Source organism: Ciconia boyciana, chromosome 3 (genome assembly GCF_034638445.1).
Source record: "Ciconia boyciana chromosome 3, ASM3463844v1, whole genome shotgun sequence".
Lineage (NCBI taxonomy): Eukaryota > Metazoa > Chordata > Aves > Ciconiiformes > Ciconiidae > Ciconia > Ciconia boyciana.
The window spans coordinates 1,687,385-1,701,784 of record NC_132936.1 but is presented as its reverse complement, the minus strand read 5'-3'; the positions used below and the strand labels follow the sequence as shown (position 1 = coordinate 1,701,784).

The 14,400-nt window shown below is 62.0% G+C and overlaps 1 protein-coding gene across 1 annotated transcript in view; it reads left to right on the top strand.

The window, feature by feature from the left end:
• The first annotated feature begins 1,309 nt into the window (after nt 1-1,309).
• PTK2B (protein tyrosine kinase 2 beta) overlaps nt 1,310-14,400 on the top strand; it is a 29,648-nt gene continuing 16,557 nt past the window's right edge. The window contains exon 1 of the mRNA XM_072858178.1: nt 1,310-1,392. The gene's annotated coding sequence lies outside the window, so the exon portion shown is untranslated. The remainder of the gene's footprint in view (nt 1,393-14,400) is intronic.

Genomic DNA, 14,400 nt, shown 5'->3' with positions numbered 1-14,400 from the left:
ACCCTGAGAGGGTCTTGCTCATGCCCAGAAGCTTTTTTGGTCTCTGTGCCTCTCCCCCCACATCTCTCGGGGTGCAAGGAGGTTCTGCTGCCCCTCCATGCCCGGCTGCCGGAGCGTGCCGCAGGGATGCTCCGACCGTCTTCCAGCGGCTGTAGCGGGAAGGGGCCGTGTCCAGGTTGCGCCTGGTGTAGCACCAGTCGCTCCCAGGCATCGCACCTCAAGGTGGGGGGTTAATTTGGGGGCGGCAGGGGAGGAGAGGGAGCTCGGCGGAGGAGGAAGGGATGGGAAGGAAACGGGGTGAGACCTGTCTCTGAACGCCTCTCCGAGGCAGGGGATGCCCACGCAGGGAGGGACCCCGCTGTGCCGGTGATGGGGTGCAGTCGTCGATGGGGTGACCTGGCAGGGACCTGCTGAGCAATGGGCAGGGGGATCCCCGGGGGGCTGCAGCTCCCCGGGACCCTGCAAGTTCCTGCCCGGGGTTTGGGGAACTGCCCGACCAGCTTCGCCCCACCACTTCCCCATTCCCGCTCGGCACAGGGGTGGCCCCACCATCCCCACTGCCCCCCAGGATCACGGCTGCCCCACTGCATGCTGTGGGCTGGGGGGCACGGGGTGCACCCCATTGCTCCCCTCCTCCTCCACCTCTTCCTTGGCCCCTCGGCGTCCCCAGCACTGCCCAAACCATTTCGGCAGAGCCCTGGGGTCGGGGTCAGGTCTTCTGGGGGCCTGGGTGGCCGGCCTTGATGTCCAGCCATGGAGGGGGTCCTCAGAGGAGCATTAAAGCAAGCGTTAAAGGGGGGCCTGGTGCACCCCAGAAGTAGGGAGGTGTTGCTGTGGCCCGGGGGTGTGGCGGTGCCAGACGGCCGCCCCGTGACTGCGAACGTCGGCCCCAGCGGCTCTTGCACCATCCTCCCTTCCTGCCTCGGGTTCTTCCGCGGTGCTGAGGCGTCCCCCAGACCCACGGTTTCGGGGGGGGATCCCTGCGGCGGGGGTTTGCTGTGAGCAGCCTGCCAGCTCCTCCCAGGTATGAGCGGGACCAGCCTGAATGCCGGCTGCCTCGGGCTCCCTGCCCAAATTCCCGGCTGATCCCAAGACCTGCCCCAACCCGCCTGCAGGACCGAGGTGGGGAAGGCTGGGTGGGCAGGTGAGGGGTCCTGGGCCTTCCTCGTCTCCTGCCTCCTCTTCCTCCTTGGCGTCGGCGGCACCCACCAGTCCTGGCGAGCCCTTTCCGGAAGCGGGCGGTGGGGAGGAGTGGTTTCACCCCTTGTCCCAACCCGTGGGACACACACCCACTGGGCCAACCCTCCCCGCCGGCGACACCACCGCGTGCCCCCGCTGCCGCTGCGGCCAGGAGCGGGGCCGGCCGGGGGGGCGAAGGTGGCTCCCGCCAAGGTGAGAGTCTCTGCCTGCTCTCGGGGAGACGCTTGGGTGCCGGGGGGGGACGGGGGAGAGCCGAGGGAGGGCAGGCAGTGGGAACCCGGGTGGGTGCAGGAGAGGGACACCCCTGCCCGTGGCGGGGGTCCCCTCCCCAGCGCACCAGCTCGGCCGCCTGCCTGCAGGTGGGTGGACAGGCAGGGCTTCCTCAGCCCTTCCTGCACAGGGGGACGTGTGGCAGCGGCGCTGGGGGGCTTGGTGGCACGAGGGCAGGGTGCAGCGTTCCCCCGTCGCTCCCCACCCTGCAGCCGGCGATCGGGAGGTGCCCGGGCTCTGCTATCTCCTGCCAGCGTCAATGTTTGCCCAACGGCGGGGCGGTTCCTGCCGGCGAACATGCCTGCCTGCGCTCACCGGCCTGGCACGGCGCCTGCGAGGACACGGGGGAAGAAAGCCAGAGACGGGAGGGTTGCAGTCCGGGGGGCTGATGCAACAGCCCCGTGTGCTTTCTGCTGGGGTTCGATGCAGCCGGGGATGCATCGTCCTAGCGGAGGATTCCCCCAGGACACGCTGCTCCTCCTAACCCAGCCCTGGCCGGGTAAATCTGCCCCGCATCCCTTGGCTGGAAAGGGCGGCCGCACTGCTGGATCCCTTGGGACGGGAACATCCAGGGGATGTCTGACGGCTTGGGCAGGGATCGGAAAGGACTTGGAGGTCTTGGAGGTGCTGCATGGGGCTGGGGCTCTCCCGAGGAGGTGGAAGGGAGCCGGTGACATGCAGCAGCCAGGGAAGGCTGGGTGCGTGCCCCGAGCTGGCAGTGGGACCATGCTGGACGAGACACCGGCATTAGGGCAGGGAGGTGGAGAGAGGTCAGTGCTGGAGGCTGGGCCTGAGCTGGTGTCTCCTGGGGGTTTTGTGGGTAGGGAGCTGCTGCAGGTGTCTTCCTGCTGCCCCCCTGGCCCCATCTTGGCCCAAAGCCACGTCCAGCACAGGGGTGTTTTCAAGACAAGGTGACCTTCAGGACCCTGTGGTCTGTCGGGGAGGGGACGGCCAGCTGCAGCGTCCCATTGCATCCCATTGCACCCCTCCTTGCTGTCTTTGTGCTGGAGGAAGCCCTGGGGAAGAGGTGACAGCGGGGCTTGCTGGGGCACAGGAACACCCCAGGAACAGTCCCATTCCCACAGGAATTTTGCTCCCACAGGCGGAATCGCCTCCAAGTGCTCCGCTGGCATCAGCTATGGGGCGAAGGCAGGGGGGATGCCACATGGCTGGGGGTGACAGATCCTCGGTAGCAGGAGCCGAAACCGGGTGTCCGCGAGCTTCCCGGCACCGAGCAGGGAAAGGCAGCGTCGGGATGCGGATCATCCTTTGGGTTCAGGTCCGCAGCCCTGATTTACAGCTCCCAGCCTTGCCTGCAAGGGCATCGGTGAGAGTCGGAGCAAGAAGAGCTGCGAGGGAGCGGGCTGCATGTGTCTGGAGAGCCACGGGTGTTAGAGAGCAGGGGGGAGTGGAGGGTGGCGTGGGGCAGCGGTGGCCCCGAGGGCAGTAGTGCTCCATGGTGCTCCATGGTGTCTGCAAAGGATACGGCGTTGTGGTGGTGTGTGTGCATGGGAAACACACCCTCACTTTTGCCAGCGATGCTTTGCACGTGCTAGAGACACGCACACGCGTGTGCAAGGGCATGCACGGGTCCGGCGTGCAGGGGCACAAGTGCCACTGTCCCCAGGCTCTGCATTTCCATGCCTTCGTGCTCAGCTATTATTAATACTCAGCATAAAGGCTCTTCCAGGCGCTGGGGGCTGGGAAGGCAGCGTCTGAATCATTTTGCTTTTTCCCTGTCAGAGTTATTACTCATGAGGGGTAGACGGAGCTGGGAACCTTTCATGCAAAGCCTTGCTTGTATTTCAAATTGCAGCGGTGGCAGACCTCGTGCGATACCCACGTCTCCTCCACCGAGGCATCCTGGCATGCAGGAGGGGTAAAACCCAGGATGCCCCGCACAAAAATCCCAGGGAGACCTTTCCCTGGGCACCCACAGGGGTAAAATTAGATTTTTCCCTTGGAAAATCCTCCCGAGGGGTCACAATCCCTCTGCCTTTGCTGTGTTTTCCCCTGGGATGGGGCTGGCCGGCCGGACCGCAGCTCCCCGGGGCAGGGAGAGACGGTGCCGGTGGCTGCAGTGGCATCGCAGTGAGGCCACCCAGTTCTGTTTGGGGAAGTGGTTTCAAAGAGGGAACAGGAACACAAATCGTTGGAGACGCAGCTCCCGTCAGCCCCTGGGGAAACCTCACAGGACTCAGTTGGGCTTTTTGTTTTGGGGCGGTTTGCTATGTTTCACGTTCAAAAATGGCTAAAAAACTAGTTTCAGCAGAACTCCCATTCCCGCAGAGAAAAACCCAGCAGCCACATCCCGGCGGGGAGGCTTCTCCCCAGCTGTAACCACCAGTAAGGCAGGTTAGCTGGTGTGCTGGGCTGAACTGGGATGGCTCCGCTGTGCAGAAAGGCACTGCGGAGGGAAGGAAGTGCTGCAGATTCGGGGGCCGGCAGCATCGCTGTGAGCTTGTCTGAGCAAGAGCCACTTGAAGGGATGAGCAGGGCTCTCCTTGGGGAAAAAAACCCTGGGTATTTCTAGGGTGTGAGTTATTTCATCCCAGGGAGAAACTTGAAAACAGTGGCTTAAAAGCGTCCACTTCGCTCCTTAGAAAAGTTGCACGGTGATGCAGGGAGGTGATTTCCACGGAGGTTTTCAGCATCTTGGCCCCGTTAATTGATGCAGGAGAGCTCTGCCTGCTCCCTGCCCTCGTCCCTGCCTGGCAGGGTGTCCCAATACCTGCCCCGCTTGGCTCCCGGCCCGATGCAATTACTCGTGCTGGTTCGATAGATTCCCACCTCAGCAGGAGCTTGCCACGGACAACCTGACCTCGGTCTTGTGTCCTAAGCTGGCTCCAGCAAGCATTGCCTGGGGTGCTCTGCCTCTGAGCCTTGTGCAAGCTGCTGCACACCTTGCCACGCTGCACACCCTGCCACGCTGCACGACCAGCCACGCTGCACACCTTGCCACGCTGCACACCTTGCCACGCTGCACGCCCTGCCACGCTGCACACCCTGCCACGCTGCACGACCAGCCACGCTGCACACCTTGCCACGCTGCACGCTGTGCTACATTACACACCCGGCCACGCTGTGCACTGTGCCACATTGCATGCCCTGCCACGCTGCATGCCTTGCCATACTGCCCACCCGGCCACGCTGCACGCCCTGCCATGCTGCACGACCAGCGATGCTGCGCACTGTACCACGCTGCACACCGTGCCACGTTGCACACCTTGCTATGCTGCACACCCTGCCGTGCTGCACACCCAGCTCTGCTGCACGCCCGGCCACGCTGCGCACCGTGCCGTGCTGCACGCCCTGCCGCGCTGCATGCTGTGCATGTTGCACACCATGCCACGCTTCACGCCTGGCCACGCCGCACACCGGGCCATGCAGCACACTGTGCCACGCTTCACGCCTGGCCATGCCGCACACCGGGCCATGCAGCACACTGTGCCACGCCGCACACCTTGCCACGCCGCACACCCGGCCATGCAGCACACTGTGCCACGCCGCACACCTTGCCACGCCGCACACCGGGCCATGCAGCACACTGTGCCACGCCGCACACCTTGCCACGCCGCACCCGGCCATGCAGCACACTGTGCCACGCCGCACACCTTGCCACGCCGCACACCCGGCCATGCAGCACACTGTGCCACGCCGCACACCCCGCTCTCCCTGCCCAGCTGCCCCCCATGCAGGCCTGCGTGAAGGAAAGCTTCTCTTCCCCTCCCAGGGCCCCGAGCGGGCTCTGCCTGCCCCACAGCTGGAGGCTTCTCCTCCCCCCGGCCCAGCCGGGTGTTGCTGTTGCTGAGTTGGAGCAGGGGAAGGCTGGGTGCCAGGCCGGGGGGGCCGGCTGGGGTCCCCCCTCTCTGCTCTGAGCCATAGCAGGGCACACGGCAGAGGAGGAGGAGGAAGGGGGATTGCCTTCACCTCCCTCTGCCACTACAGCCAGAGGCAAAATACCTGCCTGTGTTTGCCAGGATCTGGCCTGTCCCCGTGGGGCCTCGCTGGGGCCACTTCCAGCAAACGGGGAATTTCCACCTGGCAGAAACCAGGGCATTTTTGCTGCCTGGTTTTATCTCCAAAGGCTGAAGCACCGAGGGATTTCAGACGGGAAATCCCACGCCATCCCCAAACCCTTCCCCTTGCAGAGACAGCACGGGATGCTCGGCCGGCTCTGCTCCGTAGGCGAGAGCACCGCTGCCCTGGCCCTGTGCAGAGAGGGGGTGACGTGAAACGCAGCTGCCTTCTGCCCTGCTGGGACCTTCGCTCCTGGCCCCAAATCAAAAGAAAACCTCAAAGTCAAAAACTAGGGACCTCGCACTGAAAAATTTTAGAAATCACCCGGTTTGGGGGAGTTCAAGGGGAATAAATGCCGTGTTTTGGCCTAAGCTGGTGCGTCTGCAGCTCAGGCCAGGTGGACGGAGAGTTGAGGGCACCTCAGAGGGTCATTCAGCTTATTTCATTTCTTAAAATGATATTTAAAATGTTTATCTTTCCGAGAAAAAGGCTGAAAACTTTGCAGAGGGTAAAAAAACTTCCAGTTTGGTGGCGAGCCGGTCTTGCATGAGCCCGTGCAGCGGCGTGATAGCGCATGCTAGAAATGATTGACGAGCAAGAAAATAAAATGCTTAATTAAATGACAGCAATTAATTTCCCCCAAACTCAGCTGAATTTTCCTGGGAAATGCAAACTTCCCACATTTTGCAAACCCAGCCGAGTGTGCTGGGACTGTGCAGCTCTAACGCAGCCCGACCGGAGGGGCGGCTGTAAAGCCGTGCTGGACCCACGTAGGACAGTATAGTTAATATAATGGGTGGCGTGGGACCTGCTAACGAACCTACGAAGCATATTGAGAGGGCTCAGTGGTGGAGCCTGGCAGTTTGGAAAGGGAAATGAGTTTCAAAGCAGGGCTCGGGGGTCACTTCCGAGCTGGTGCTCAGCGTTTTTTGCCCGGGGAGATTGTCACTGCATGCTGTGACCATGGCCAAGGGCTTTTCCAGGCTGTGGAGAAGCGGCTGGAGCTTGAAATCCCCGCTTGGTGCAGGGGAAGGGCTCAGGTGGGTGCTGGAGGAGCTGCAGCTTGGCACCCCCTTGGGAAATTTCTGCCAAAAAAGCCACAACCTAGCCAGGAGTTTTGGAGGAGATGAGTTTCCCTCAATAAGCTGAGATGAATAAGTGGAATTAGCGTAAGCACCCAGAAACAGGTACCTCAGTGCGGTGATGCCAGCCGCATCCCACGGCCGATGCCCGGTGCCAGCTCCCTCCCAGCCTCACGCATAGCGGGGTTTCTACCCCAGAGCCTCTATTTTCCTTTCCCTCGCCCTTCCGAAAGGAAGCAGGAGCAGCATCTCCCGTGCTTCCCGCGGGTTGCCTTGGCGACCGGGATGCTTAGCGACCGGGACCCGTCGGCAACACTTCCCGCCGTGCCAAAAATGATGCTGCGAGCCCTCGCCTGCTCCGCTTCCTTCTCCCGCGGGAAGGTTACCGGGAAATACGCCCACCCTCTTCCTGGGAAGCTGTTTCCCCTCCCCGAGGGGAGGCTTGGAGTGCTGCTTATGGGTTATTTTTAGCCTGACGGCGTTGCCTGAGCTTGGGTGGTTTGGGTTGGTGGGGAAGGTTGAGCCCTGCCAGCCCGCTCCAGCCCCTTGGCCTGGGGATGCTGTCTCAGCCCTGTCCTCCTGCATCATCCCAGAGCAAGAAGCACCTCCCGCATCTCCCCTACAACTCAAGGGCTTTCGGAGCCCCCCAGGCCTGATTTTGGGAGCTCTTCCAGGCTATTTGACCCTTTTCCTTACACCACAGGCGCATGGTTCTTGGCTGGAGCTGTGTTGGACCCATTTTTGGTTGTGAAAGTACAAGAAAAAACGCAGACCAGGTGATAATTCCATTATTAATTGTAAGAACGAGTGGGAGCCCCAAGACAACCCCCGTGATACAGGATTGTAGCACGTCTGCGGGGCCCTGGGACCTCAGTCCCTTAGGAGGACGGGCTGGAAACCAGATCTCAGAGCCTGCCCATGATCTTTTTTGTGTCTGGCAGCTGCAGGCAGCAGGCAGGGGAGTATAAAAAAGCAGCTTCGCTGTCTCAGGTGTGAGTTGTTTCTCTCCTGGCATAAAAGATGAGGGATTTAGGGTGAACCCTTCTTCCTGCAAAGCCTGGGGTGCTCGGAGGGCCTTTTCCCCCTGCGGCCGTGGGATCGTGCCCCTGTACTCGGCACTGGTGAGGCCGCACCTCGAATGCTGTGTTCAGTGTTGGGCCCCTCACTCCAAGAGAGACATGGAGGGGCTGGAGCGTGGCCAGAGAAGGGCAACGAAGGTGGGGAAGGGTCTGGAGCACAAGGCTGATGGGGAGCGGCTGAGGGACCTGGGGTTGTTGAGCCTGGAGAAGAGGAGGCTGAGGGGAGACCTCATCGCTCTCTACAACTGCCTGACAGGAGGGTGTAGAGAGGTGGGGTCGGTCTCTTCTCCCAGGTAAGAAGTGATAGGATGAGAGGAAATGGCCTCAAGTTGCGCCAGGGGAGGTTTAGACTGGATATTGGGAAATTTTACTTCACTGAAAGGGTTATCAAGCATTGGCTGCCCAGGGCAGTGGTGGAGTCACCATCCCTGGGGGTATTTAAAAGCCGTTTGGATGAGGTGCTTAGGGCCATGGTGTAGTGGTGGGCTTGGTAGTGTTGGGTTTACGGTTGGACTCGATGATCTTAAAGGTCTTTTCCAACCTAAATGATTCTGTGATTCTGTGATTCTGTGATTCTGCTCCTAGTTGGAGCAGTGTGGAGAAGCTGATGGCTCTGGCATGGCCAAGGAGCAACGCTCCGGCAGTTTTGGCAGGAAGATCTCCATTGGGGTGCAGACCATTGTAGCAAACCTTGCATCTGAAAGGGGGGGGGGGAATGCTGTGGCCCCCCTACAGCCACGGCACCCACGAAATGCTTGGGGGGCAGCTGCAGAGCTTCCCTGCCTGGGGAGGAGATGGCCAGGAACAGTTAGCAGGGGCTGGGGGGGGTGGGGGGCGCATTTTGTCTTTAGGACCAGGCACCACATCGGCCATGGCCAAAAAAAGTGGGGCTGGGGGTCCCTGAGCCCCTCGCCCCAGTGCACCCTCGTGGGGAGCCTTGCACCAACATCCCGGCACCTCGGGGACCGTCGTGCCAGCAGCCTGCCATCTCCTCCCCGAGCAGCTGCCGGCAGAGCTGCCGTCCCCATCTCCTGGTGAGCCGTTCCTCCCCAGATGGTCCTGCCTCGTCCCATCTCCAGCTCCAGATAAACAGCGCTGCTCTGCGCCGGGAACACGGAGATCTTTTCCCCGTGCCTGAGTCACCCCCTCCAGCTGAGCTGCTGCGTGTGGGCTTTGATGGCAGTTCTCCGGGAGTTATGTCTAATTCCCCGGGAGCGTGTCGCCGGTACCGGCCATCTCACCGGCTGTTCGGGTGCAGGTCGCAGTCACACCGTCGGGACGGGAGATGGGATGCGGGAGGAGGTGGGATGCGTGGGGTGATGGGATGCGTGGGGTGATGGGATGCAGGGGGAGATGGGATGCGTGTCCGTGCCCAGGCCTGCACCCGAAACCAGCCACACCGATGTTTTCCCAGTCTGAAAAAGGAGGGGTGCCTGCCTGGGGGCGGGAGAGCCCCCCCGCAGGAGACAGGACGAGAGGTCCTGGGCTGCTGTTGTAGCAAGAAGGGTGTCAGATGGGCAGAAATGCGATGGGACCTTAGGAGGTCTGGGGGATGCTTGTTGTCTGCTGGGGATGTTTTCGGCTGTCGTGGAGAGCTGCTGCACCAGCAATGGGGGTGTCAGCAGCAGGAGGGTGTTTTGGGGTCCCCTAGCAGAGGGGACAGTGCCTCTGTACCTGCTCCAACCCCCCTCCTGGGCAGACCATCCTCGCCTGCTGGAGCCTGCGTCATTTCCTTTGCTTTGCGAAACGCAGGCTTCCTCTGCGGGGACATCACGTGAGGAGCCCTCAGTCCCCAGCCGGCCCCAGTTCTGCCTGCCCGGGCAGGGAACGGGGGCGGTGGGACCGTCCCAGTACCCCCCAGCCAGCTCCCGCCACTGGACCACTCTCCAGCCCATCTCGCATCCCACCTCCAAGGGCCGTCATGTCCTATTGCCACGCCGGCAGCATCGTGCGTGTGCCAGGGATGTGCCGGGTCCAGCTGGTGTGAAATCCCGCAGGGATGAGCCCTCGCTGGTGGGAAAGGGGAGAGATGCCCCGGGCGGGCAGGACTGGAGGAAGAGGGGATGGAGGACGGGGATGGGATATGCAAGGAGGCAGGACAGCCGGCATTACACCCCATGGCAAAGGCTCGGATCTGGAGCTCGGCTCCTAGCCACCACAGAGATCCCAGCAGCACCCTGAGGCATGTTTTTGTGTTGCCAGCCCTTGATACCTATCCAGGATCTGCGGTGGGGAGGCAAAAACCTGCTCCCCGTGCCCGCTGGGGACAGGGCTGAAGTGATGGATGGGAGCTGGGCAAGATTTGGGGTAGATACGGGGAATGGGATGGTCGAGAGATAAGGCTGGGAGTGCGGCGGGGTGGTCGGACGGCTGCGGGTGACGGCTTGGAGAGCACCCATCCCCGCTCCCAGTTACATGGTGGAAACTCACTGGTTTCAGTGCTGAAGCAGGGCTGGAGTGTGATGCCGTAGGTGCCAAACAGTGTTGAGAGCCTGTCTGTTCCCCTGGGAACCCAAGCAATAAAGTAATGAGTCATTTAAATACCTGCATAGATAGGGGAAGGGCCTGGGGCAGAGCAGGCAGCCCTGCCTGCTGGGGCCCTGCCTGCACTGTCCCCTGCCATTGAGGAACGCTGCTCCCCGGGGTGACTCAGGCTGGGCTGGGGTCCCCGCGCCAGCAAGGGACCACAGGGACGGGGTCGCTGCAGGGACTGCGTTTGCCTTGGACGGAGCCGGGATCCAACTTGGCGGCCGCCGGGAGAAGGGGCAGGATGGTTCGGGGAGGGATGTACTGGGTCCCGGCGGAAAGGACGATGTAGCCCACGGGCTGGTCTGGCAGCCGGAGACCCTCCTGGGTGGCTGGGGTAAGTCGCAGGTCACCGTTGTCCCCATCCCCTGCTTCCTGCAGGGTCCTCGGGTCGGATTGCCCCGGCAGAGGTGCTTTGGGGTTGTGGCATCGCTCAGCGGGACCCAGTCTTTGGGGTTTGCAGAGGAGGGGGATGCGAGCTGCCTGCTCTGCCTGCTGCCTGCATCCCCCGCCCTGCGCTGGGACCACCCAAACTGGTCTCCCAGGCTGGGTGAGCCATGCCTCAGTTTCCCAATCTGTATGACGGGCTCGAGCAGCCGCTTGCGGCACGTGCATGAGCGTGCCTGCGCGTGGGCCCTGCCTGCCTGGATGCTATGCAAATGCCTCTGCGCACACTTGTCAGCTGCAGCAGGAAGCGCTGGCTCCATCAGTGCGGGCTCGGCGTGGGGACGGAGGGGACGGCTGCCTCTCCGTAAGTGCCGCTTGCCTCCTGCTCCTTCTTCCCTGGGTGCCTGGGTACCCCGGGGTGCGCCGGTGGGACCGAGACCCTCCCCCCGAGTAGGTGGATGAAGGGCTGAGCACATGCCAACTCATCACGCCGAGTTGGGGAAGGGGCTCGGCGGGGTTTCGGCGTGTCGCTGTGGCCCTGGCCGTCAGCCCAGGTGTGTCTGGAGTTCGGGGTAGGACTGGAGGAAGCGGCACCCGGGGCACCAAACTTTTCCGAGAGCGTGGGAGTGACCGGAGAAACTTCCTGCTCCGGGGCTGTGCCGGCGTGTGGGACGGGAGGTGGCTCTGAGCCGCGGAGGGGACCTTTCGCGGTGTCACCCACAGGAGAAGGCAACAGGGGGCTGCCAGGAGGGACATGGAGGCTGCAGCAAGGGCGTGTTGGTGACGGTGGCAGCAGTGCAAGCTCTCGGTTTCGTTTCGTGGGCTCTTCCGTCCCCGTGTGCCCGGCTAGGGCTGCGTTACACGTCCGACCCGGCTGTCCCCACTGGGGACAGAGCCGGGCTCCTGTGGGGTGGGTCCCCACGCCGGAGGGGAGGCGAGCGGGCAGGGGGTGGAGGTACGGGGGGCTCTGGCCGTGGCCAGGACCCCTTCTCCATCCTCCAGCCAAATGGCCCCGGGGATGCCCAGCTGGGGGGGGCTGCTCGGGGTGCAGGCACTGCCTCCGCTGTGCTCCCCGGCTTTATTTTGGACGGGCATCTTGGCCCGGGCAAGGCAGGGACGTGCAAGGGCAGAGCGTGAGCCCGGGGTGCGCAGGGGCTGGGAGACTGCGGGGTGCTTGGCTGGAGGGACGGAGCCGTCCCTTGTGACCGTGCTGAGCTTGAGGGGACATGGAAAAGCGGGATGTGCCCTTGTTCATGCTGGCTGCCTCCAGCCCTGTCCGTCTCCAGCCGTGACAGCGGGATACTCTCTGCGGGATGTTCTCTGCATCCCACTCCCCAGCAGCATCGTTCATCAGCGTAGGGACAGCGAGGGGACATCCAGTCCCGGTCCTGACCCCGGGGGCTCACCGAGAGCGTGAGGGGACGTGTCGTGGGAATGGGACTGGAGGAAGAAAACAGAAAATGAAGAGAAAGTGGAGAAAAAGAAGAAGAGTCAAAGTGAAATATTCCTGGCGCTTGTGCTCAGCAATTGCCCCTCTCAACTGAGAGCTGAGCTCCCCTTCCCCAGGGGCTGGCTTGGGCCATCGTCCCCACCCCAACACCCCCTGGGAGGGCCGCTCTGAAACCCAGAGGATGTGGGGTTCACTTTTTAGCTATTTAGCAGAGGAGATCTTTATTTTAGGTATTGCTGGGATGAGAAGCTCTTTGGGTGCCAGCCTCTTCTGCAGAGCAACGAGAGCGGTAGCGAAGCCTGAAGTGGAGCGTTTCTGTGCCTGCGGCCGAGCTGGGACAGGGGGTTGCTGATTTTGCTTGACTCTGTTGCTCTTTGAGCCTGGTTGAGCAGGAAACACTTGTCCAGCACAGTGTGCTGCTGGTCAGCTGCAGCACAGATGCGGTCTGTGGGCTAGCATTGCTCAGGCATGTAGCATCCCTGATATCTCTTGCAGAGGTGGCCTCGACTTCCCTGTCATGGCCGGAGACTGCGGGGGGGGAATGCCCCGGTTGTCCCTGCTTCAGCCAGCCCTTGCGGCCCTCCCGAGTAGGGACCCTGGCTAAAAGGTGCGTCAAGTGCAGAGAGCCGGCCATACGGGTGTTCTGCAAAGGATGTGGGTTGCTGCAAGTTCTTCCCTGTGCAGCCTGAGACACTGCTGTGAAGGAAAGAAAAAAAAACAAACCCAAAACTCGGTGTGAAAATGCATGTGAACTCACATGCATGAGGCCCGTCAGCGCGGCTGGGCTCACTGCCGGCCCGTGCCGGAGGCGAGGGTGCTCAGGTCCAAGGATGCTAACATGCCGGCATCCCATTGCTGTCGTAGCAATGCTCCCATCGCAGCCACGGGGATGTGGAGCCTCTTTCCCCGTTCCCTTGGAGAAACCTGGAAAACAAAGTCTGGGCCGTCCACGCATTGCACAGCTGCCAGCAAAAACCTTTTGTACGGACCTGAAAGTGTCAGGCTACGCCGTGTGTATTTTTAGGCCAGTGACTCAAGAGAGTTGCTTTAAAAAGATGAAGCTCGCGGGAGGCAGCACACAGCGTCCCGCTAGCACGCAAGCTCGCGTGGGGCTGTAATTACAGCGAAGCCGGCTCTAAGCGCTGTGCAAATGATGGTGCAAATCCCAGCGAGGAAGGGGAGACGGGGGAATGGGGAGAGAAAACCTCAGCAGCCAGCCTCGGGAAGGGTTCCTGCCAGCAGCTCCTCGCTACGTGTTTTTCTTGCCATCTCCCCCGTCGGCGTTTGGTTTTGGAGAGGCCGGTGACGGGGCGATGGCTGCAGCCCAGACCTGCAGTTCAGGCTTGCGACATGGGGCAGAGCCCTCTCCGAGCCCCGCAAGGGTGACGGCAGCCCATCCTCGCTGCCTCCACCCCAGGTCGGCGCTGCCGGGGTTCGGCGCGAGCGCTCCCCATCCGCTCCAGTGCCGAGGCAGCCGGCCGCGAGGTTTTGGCTGCATTGCCCTGGGTGAGCTGAGGGATGCTCTGGTCCTGTTTGCCGCCGTATTAGAGGGTTTCTCAGCTGTACGGCCCCGTAGGTATCGTGGGGAGGGCAGGACCCTCAGCCCCACGCATGGGGACGCATGGGACATCCGCAGCTGGTCCCACCCACCCCTTCCCCTCCCTGCGGCATCTTCCAGGTCTGCTCCTCACCCTGCCTGCCTTCGCAGGGCAGAGCCGGGGAGACCCTCCGGACACCCCAGCCCCTCTGCCCCTCCAGCCCCGCCGGGAGCCCCCCAGGAGCCACGCCGGGACCTTTCCGTGTGGCAGACCCGGAGCGACGTACGCGAGAGCTGCAACGCCGCAGTTTGCAAACAGCTTCTCGGCTGTTTAATCAGTGACTAGAGGCCCGAGCTCAGCTGGGGCTCCAGCTCAGGAGCAGCCTAATGGGGGAACTCCCACATTTTTTTAATTGCACGCCCAAAACAATGCGGTTTGGAGCAGCTCTTTGCAAACCTGAATTTGTCCCGTGCGTCTGGCTGTGCTGGCGGGTTTTTTGCTCGCTCGGGCTCCGTGCAAAGCTCTGTGCTTTCCTGGGAAGCCGGTGGCCCGGCTGAGACAAACACCTTTGCTTTTAGGGGATTATGTGAGCTGAGTTTGCCCAGCCTCAGCCCAGGTGCATGTCCAGAGAGGTGGAGAAAGCAACCCAGAGCAAACCCTCTTCTGCGCCAGCCCTGCCCAGCTTGCAACCCAAAAGCCACGTGAAGAGGAAAATTTTAGATCCATTTGGATCATCCAAGACCCACCTACCCCGTTAAATGTTTTTCTCAACAAAGGGAAATCTCAAGCCACTTCCTTTCCAGCTCAAATGACATTTTTTGAGCAGGCTTCTGGTTTTTATCCCCTCT